General features: G+C 40.4%; 1 long non-coding RNA gene across 1 annotated transcript; it reads left to right on the top strand.

The window, feature by feature from the left end:
- Positions 1 to 542: 542 nt before the first annotated feature.
- LOC117034387 (uncharacterized) lies at positions 543 to 7,531 on the top strand. Its single transcript, XR_004425081.1, has 3 exons — positions 543 to 633; positions 2,313 to 2,540; positions 7,372 to 7,531. It is a non-coding gene; the product is annotated as an uncharacterized LOC117034387 (long non-coding RNA).
- Positions 7,532 to 8,599: the final 1,068 nt, after the last annotated feature.

The raw sequence follows: 8,599 nt of genomic DNA on the forward strand, positions 1-8,599 counted from the left end.
AAAATGTCTCTTATGTACAGTAGTGCCCCCTTATCCTCTGGGGATATGTTCCAAGCCCCCTAGTGGATGACTGAAGCTGTGGCTAGCACTGAACCCTATATGTGTATATACTATGTTTTTTGATAAAGTTAAATTTATAAAGTAGGCACAGTAACAGATTAACAACAATAACCAATAATAAAACAGAACAATTATAACAATATACTGTAATAAGAGTTATGTGAATGTGATCTCTCCTCTCAAAATATCTTATTGAACTACACTCACCTTTTCACTTAGAGGAAGCATTGTATGGCTTCTCTGTGGCATATCCAAATTGCGAGCATCACTACTCTTGCGCTTTGGAGCCATCATTAAGTAAAATAAGGATTACTTGAATATAAGCATTGCAATATTCCTTAATCCAGATGGCTGGGTAACGAGGGAGCGGGGACCCTTTACAGGGTGGAGACACGGGACAAAGGGATGATTCACACACATTCGCGGGGAGATCTCGTGAGCACGCCAGAGACCACGCGAGATTTCACCACTACTTAGAACCGCTCTGAGATTTCGTCCTGCTTCTCAGAAAGGTGGGAGATTTCATCTCGCTGTTCAGAAAGGCTCCAGGATTTTATCATGTGACTCAGAATGGTAGGAAATTTCATCTGGCTACTCAGAAAAGTGCACAACTTATAACTTATGAATTGTTTATTTTTGGCATTTTCCATTTAATATCTTTTGCCCGCTGTTAACTGTAGGTCACCGGAAACCCAGGAAAGCAAAACCGTGAATAAGGGGAGACTACTGTACTGTTGGCTCAGGAGAAGTGAATGAGTGGAAGAAAATGCTAGCCTTAATAATATTTCCCTATTCTTTCATTCAAAATCATTTAATAAACCTTTATTATGTTTAAAGAACTGTAAGGGAAGCAAAAATATGTTTTAAAAGTATCTAAAATGACTCCAGGTAATGTCCGTATATACTCTGCCCTCAAAGAGGTGGAACATTTCCACTTCTTTGGTGTGGGCCGTGCACAGTGCTGTCCTTCCTGAGAGGAGGGTATGGAAAAGGGGAGGGGAGAGTAACTAAGGTGGAGCAACCCGATAAACAGGACCTCAGCCAGGTGGTCAGGGTCAACACCAACAGTGATAAGTCATGGTGATAGTATATACCCTTGATATGATGTGATGAGAATGGTACTTTAGTTCTGTGGTCTTTTTCCCAAACATCCGTAACCCCGGACTAATCACGAGAAAGATAGCAGAGAAATCCCAACTGAGGGACGTTCTACAAAATACCTGATCAGCACTCCTCAAAACGGTCAAGGACATCAAAAGCTAGGAAAGTCACAGTCTAGAGGATCTAAGGAGACATGACGACTAAATGTAATGTGGTGTCCTAGATAGGATCACAGGACAGAGAAAACACATGTTAATAAATAAGAATAAATTTTGGATTTAGTTTATATAATATTGTATAAATAGTGCTTTGTCTCAGGGAAAAAAAGGGGAGTCTCTAGAAATCTGACTGCAAGAACTCTTTCCAACAAAGGAATGTCTTTCTGCAGTCTTGTGTTTTAACTAACAATCTCTCCTTTATCACATTGAAAGGGACTCAGGGATAAAACATGGGCTACTGTAATTTAGAACAAACTCAGATCTTTATTAACAGTTATATTCAGATTTTTTCCTCATCTGTTTTTTCCCCCAAAGTGAATAAGGGAGAACAAAAAAATACCCAAGGATGGATAGAAGGTTCTAGAACCAGACTGTCTCCACCTTTTACTGGGTGTGCAACCAATTTCCTCAACTTCTCTAAGCCTCAGTTTCCTTGACTTAAAATGGGAATACTAATGCCTTGCCACAGGATTTAACCATACAATGCATGATCATTTCTTGATCCATAGTGTTTACTCAGTCTAGTTTACCTTACTCCAATGTGTCTCAACTCCTTCAACGGGAACATGTCACTAATATCAGTATCTACTTCAAAGTTTAGATTGGATAATACCGTATATGCCAGAGGTTTGGTACCTGTTAAATATTTAATAAGTATTAGCTTTCATTATTAAAACTTCATCTGTAGCCCTGGGTGGAAATACATAGTATTAGCAAGTGAGTCCAAAAGTCAAATAGTAGAAGAAAATCCTATAGAGCGGTGGTTCTTAACCAGGGATGATCGTACATTGGGGACATTTGGCATTCAGCTAAAATAAAAAGCAATAACCATGTCAGTCAATCCATGCCAGACCTGTGGTCAGAACCAATCAGAAAGCACGGTCATCAATATTCTGTTTCGCCACAATCTCCTTAACCTGTTTCTCCCTCCAGGTGTCCACACCAGAAATCCAAGGCCACAACCTCTATCTAGATCTCTCTGCTTATGGGACCGAGGTCATTTCTGCAGCGAAGGAATCCCCAAGATCACATTAGACAGTCAAATAGCCAAGTTTCCACCTGAAAAACCTATGGAGACTTCTGCCATGGACAAATGGCTTCGGCATGTCCCGCTTCTGATCGAAAGTTGTTAGATTTCTCCATCCTACTCTCAGCTCCTCGGTAAGTATGGGGAGAGCTGGGTAGGGAAATATTTATTTTTTAATCATCTAAGAAACTCTACGGTACTTTACACTTTCCTTCGTTTTGTATTTTCAAGTGTAGGTTGTCATCAATACTGCTGTTAGAGAAAACTGTTTATAACATTTATTGATTTCTAAAAAGCAGTTCTATAACGGTAATCCGGAGTTTTAAAAAAATGTTTCCAGGCACATATTGGTATAAATCATGTAAATTAATCATCTTCCTAAAGGACAGATATCCTGAGATTTGAATGTAATCCTTCATTATTAGTGATCTATGGCTGTGTAACAAATGACTCCCAAAATTAGCCACTTAAAACAACATTACTGATGTCCCAGTGTCTGTGGGTCAGGAATCCAGGTGTGGCTTAGCTGGTTTTCCTTTGGCTTAGTGTCTCTCACCAGGCTGCAATCCAGGTGTTGGTCAGGCCTGTGGTTATCTCAAAGCTTAACTGGGTGTGTGTGTGTGTGTGTGTGTGTGTGTGTGTGTGTGTGTAATCTGTTTTCAAGCTAACCCATGAGGTGCTTGGCAGGAAATGTCAGATCTTTGCCATACAGGCCTCTCTGTGAGGCAGCTCATACCATGGCAGATGGCTTCCCTCAATGTCAACGTGAGTGAGTAAAGAGGGACAGAGGCTAAACATCCAAGATGGAAGCCATGGGCTGAATATCGTATGTCTTAATCTCTTAAGTGACATCTCATTTCTTCTGCCATATCGTGTGCATTAGAGGAGAGTTGATCAGTCGAGTCTACATTAAAGGGGTGGGTGTTACACAGTGGTGTGAATACCAGGCGATGGGGGTTACTGCCTGCCATCTTCGAGGCTGCCTTTCATAGCCTGTGAGGATTAAGTCCGAAGTGTCCTTAATCAACACACAACATTACTCTGACTCTAGACTAAATCGCTCAAACGCATATTGGATTATTTTTCTGGGCTTGTTGTTTAGTTAACAAAAAAAATTATTAAGAATAAAATGCATTTGGGGAAAAAAGGAAGAGGAAGGGAATTAGCCTTAATTCCCCCATATGTAAACACTTTTATTTTTGCTTTCAGTTCTTGTCCAAATACATAAATATTTTTACATGTTTATGATTATCTGGTATAGTCTTTGGTGCCCCGTTTTTCTACACTCAGCATCATCTAATTACCCATGTTTCTTGAGAATCTTCATAATCATCGTTTTAATATGCTGGAGGTCCGTGTTATCCCAAGATCATTTGCGCTTTTAAAGTGAGGCCTTAAGTCAAAACTGTGACAAATGGAGAGAAAACTGAGCTATACATTATGAAAATAGGTTTATTTTTACATGATGTTTATCCAAGTGTAAGCCATAATAGCGACTTCTCTGAATTTTAGAATAAAAAGATGCATCAAATGTTAATATTTTAGGGAAGGGATGGTTAGATTTTTTCTGCGAAATTGTATGAAAGCATTACAGCCTTTGCCCGTCACAGTGGACCTGAACATTAGGAACATAAAAAAGGTCTCACTGGCGAAAACAGTATTCAAGAACTACGTGATTTTTTGACAGTGGCCTTTTTCTGGCTTTTTAATCCAAATGTATTTTGAAGGTGCCCATCATCATCCTCTATCCAACTCCATTGGTAACTGGTGTACTTCTGTGCGTTCCTTTGCCTGCAATCGAAGCTGTCCCCTGAATTCACCTGTATTGATTTTATGAACGCCCACACTTTTGGGGAAATTTGTAATTCTTCTTTGTAATCCATTTACATTGATTGCATTTGCATTATGTTGTTAAATGTTCACCACAGTTGACTATCAGACCAATCAAATAGATATTGATGATGGGTGGGGCTAAATTAGAAGTACTATTAATGAGAAAGATGAAAAAGGCTGAGAATTTATAGGTGCTGACTCCATTATTGAACAGTTTCATATCATGATATTTTTTTCTTCAGAATTACTTTTCTCCATTGGCTGCACTCTGTATTTTGATGCCAATTTATTTCTTCTAATGACTTTCTTTTTCTTGATGGACAATGAGGGTGGGTGGCAGGCATTCCTGGATGCCTGTAACATTTCTCCTCACTCTGAGCATCAGCACCACTTGGGCACACACAGCCACATATCCCTTCTTTCTTGCTAATACAAGCATGATTGTATTCAAGGATCAGTGGAAGTAGGCTCCTCCCTGGCCTCAGGGCAAATCTCCTTCTGTCTGACTGCATAATCTGAAAGCCATTTTCCTTGCAAATGGTCAGTTCAAGGATGTGTGTGTGGCGCGGATCTGGCCAATGAGCGGTGTCCTGGAAGATTTCCCTCTTTATTGAACAGGGGCACGAGAAAGGGACATTCCCTTTTTCTGCCTCTGGATATTATCTTCTCACTTTAGAACTGTGGCAGCAATCTTGGCACCATGAATGGAGCCAGAGCAAGAAGAAAAGAAGCCTGTGTCCTGAAGTAGAACAACAAAATGAAAACATAAAAAAAACCTGGGTCCTTAAATTACCAGTCCTGAAAGCACTCTAAATCAGGCGTTCTGGTTATGAGAGATATTTTCGCCCTAACTGTATAAGCAGCTTCTAGTTATGATTTAGTAATTGCATCTAAGAGCACCCTAGGTGATGAAATGTCTGGACCGTTTTAACTTCTCTTCAGAGAGCAAGTATTTCCTGAGCACCTGTTACTGTGTTTCCCCAAAAATAAGACCTAGCCAGACAATCAGCTCTAATGAGTCTTTTAGAGCAAAAATTAATATAAGATCCAGTCTTATTATTTTAATATAAGACCCGGTATAATATAATATAATATAATATAATATAATATAATATAATATAATACTGGGTCTTATATTAATTTTTGCTCCAAAAGATGCGTTAGAGCTGATTATCCAGCTAGGTCTTATTTTTGGGGAAACATGGTATGTGCCAGGCACTATGCTAAACTCTAGGGATATAGTGGTGACTAAAACATGGTCCCTGCCTACTGTCACTAACATTCTGTTGAGTGAAACAGACATTAAATGACTAACTCACTTAAAATAATGTTTGTAACTCAAGTTAAGTGCCATAAGTAGACATATAGGGTGTTAAGTGAATTATAACAAAGGTTCTGAAGAGCTGGGAAAGCTTCCTAGAGGAACCTGTATTTGTGCTGAGCTTTGAGTGACAAGGCTCAGGTCTTAAGTAGAGCCAGGAGGAACGGGGCAATTTGGCCAGAGATAGCATGCATGAAGGTATCCAGGTGGCCGTAAGTCACTGTGGGGACAGGGCAAAGAGGGTAGCGTGGCAGCAGCTGAGTTCGGAGAGAGGCAAGCAGGAGGAGACTGGTCATACAGGCCAGCATAGGTCAGGTTTAGGATTTCAGCCCCATCCATCTGCTTCTCATTCTAGTACATACTATTTAGTGTTGACCACAAAGAAGGCTGCAATAGGAGGAAGAGCCCTTGACTTGTGGACAGCCATGACAAGTGAGACCCTGGTTACTCAAGACAATTGAAAGATATCCGCAGCATCAGTGGTGTCAGAGGCTAAAAATGTATTCCACTTGGTGATGTTCTACCAAAATGTGCTGTGTTTGACCCTCGTATGCTTGCTGTTTGGGAAAGGGAAGCTCTTCCAAGGCGTGTGGAACTCCAAGTCTGGCACGTGAAATGATTGGCTGCCAATCTGGAGAGGCAGACCACGTGTATTAAAAGATCATCTCCCTGGGCCATCTTGGTTTCCAGCAAGGGAGTGAGTGTGCACACACCTGTAAGTGTGCATTTGGCTGTAAGATGTTGTGTGGCCATTACAAAGTGGCCCCAACCAGAAGGACATTGATTGATTACTGTGACTCAACAGTGTCATCTGTGACCCAGGTTCTCTTCATGTTCCCTGCTAGCTTCAGTTTATCATCCGTGTCTCCATCATGCTCCCAAGATGGCTGTCTCCATTCTTCGCACTACATCTTCATACCACGGAGTTCCAAGTAGCATGCAAGCTCTCTTTTCCAACCCTCTCTTTTTGTAAGGGAGAAAAATCTTCCCAAAAGCTCCCAGAAGACATCCCCTAACATCTTCTTGGTCAGAACTGGGTTATATACCTACCAACTGACCAATCACTGGCAAAGAGAATGAGTTGCTTTGATTGGCTTGGCTGATAGGGGTTGAATTCCTAGGGTGGTGCCCATTGCTGCCAGGCAAGTACTCCTATTAATAAGTAGGAGGGAAAAGCTATTGATGGGTATCCCAGAGTCTGCACTAGCATGGATCCTAATTTACCAGCAGAAACCCTTAACCTTGGAAATCCTTTTTCTTGCCAACAGAAGATACTATCTCTCCCCAACGACCTAGAGACCAGTATCCCTTATAGAATGCATTTTCAGGTTATCCCCATATTCCTTGTTTTCTTCTTGCTTTAGCTCTGGGTGCTATAACAAAGAGGTTTGTTCTTTATTGGATATGGAAGGTTCCATGCCCCTCTTCCCTCAGCAATGTCTATAGGTGTCTACAGGAGAAAAGTTTTCAAACCAATCACCTCAAAATTTAATGGGCCTATGTAGCATCTCCCAGCTAATCCATAAAAATCTTTAAAAATTCTGGGCCGAATTAATCTGTATGTGAGAGGAATTAATTTAGATGCCCTCTTCATCTAGGGTCTGCCAAAGAAAGTCTGAAACAGATTAAACTATTCTCAATATGCTATCTGAATTTAATGAAAATCCATTTACCATTATTTTTTTGTGTGATGCGATAACGGAAACTTCCCTCGGGATGGGAGTAGGGGAAGAAATATTTTTGTCAGCGTGTGTGATGGATTTCCTGAAGCAGCGACGCAGGTTCTCAAGTCTCTTGCTCTCTCCTTACAGATAAGGAAGATGATCTTCCACCATCATTCAACACCTGAAAAATGGAGCCAGAGCCCTGTCTGAGGGACACCTCCATGTCGCCAGTGCAGTGCGGCAGAAGGCCATTGGAGATCAAGCTCATTTACGGGCAGGTCACCAACTCTTACCTCCAGGGTGAAGGCAGCGTGGTCATTGTGGAGGGAGAAGCAGCCCAAGTGCTCAACTTTGACACAGGTGAGCTGCTGTACAGGGTGGGTTCTGAGTGGTTAGAATGATCCCTGAGCAGGGACATGATGGCAGTGGGGTGGCTAGAGGGAACAGGGATATAAGTAGGACAAGCTAGGCCAAGGGTCTATCTACCTGGGCAGATTATAAAGTCCTTAAAGACCATGTCTTGAGAGTCAGTGTGACATCAAGGTACAAGTTAAGGCACCAGAACTCTGCCACTTGCTACTCCTTTATATTTAACCCCTCTCAGCCTCTGTCTTCACGACTGTATAATGGGGATATTAACAGTGTACTCTTCATAGGGTTGTTATGAGATTCAATGAGTAACTGTGTCTGCAGTGCTTAGTAAGGACTGAATAATATTGGCCATTATTTTCCATCTCTTTAACCTCGTATTTTCTATTTTCTGTGCTTGGCACAGCAAATGAACACACTACTTTCTTAATGACTTAAACTGATACAAAAAACTGAAGAAAGTTCAGTAATTGAGTTAACTACCTTTAGCACAACAGCTGATTCAGATTGGTGCTGTACAGTAGCAGATAATGTAGTGCCTGGTGGGGCAGTGTGCCTGTGTTCAAATCAGGTTCTATCACTTATGATCTGTGATTAAATTAGGAAAGTTACTAGCCTTTCCCTACCTCACTGGTAAAATAGGGAAAATAACAGCATCGATCTCATAGGGTTTTGTGATCATTAAATAACCCACATAAAGTTTTTAGTACAGTGTCTGCAACATATTACCATGTTTCCCCGAAAATAAGACCTAGCTGGACTCAGCTCTAATGCGTCTTTTAGAGCAAAAATTAATATAAGACCAGGTCTTATTTTACCATAATATAAGACTGGGTATAATATAATATAATATAATATAATATAATATAATATAATGTAATGTAATATAATACCGTGTATAATATAATATAAATAATATAATAAATATAATATAAATAATATAATATAATACTGTGTCTTATATTAATTTTTGCTCCAAAAGACGCATTAGAGCTGATTGTACGGC

Source organism: Rhinolophus ferrumequinum, chromosome 15 (assembly GCF_004115265.2).
Source record: "Rhinolophus ferrumequinum isolate MPI-CBG mRhiFer1 chromosome 15, mRhiFer1_v1.p, whole genome shotgun sequence".
NCBI lineage: Eukaryota > Metazoa > Chordata > Mammalia > Chiroptera > Rhinolophidae > Rhinolophus > Rhinolophus ferrumequinum.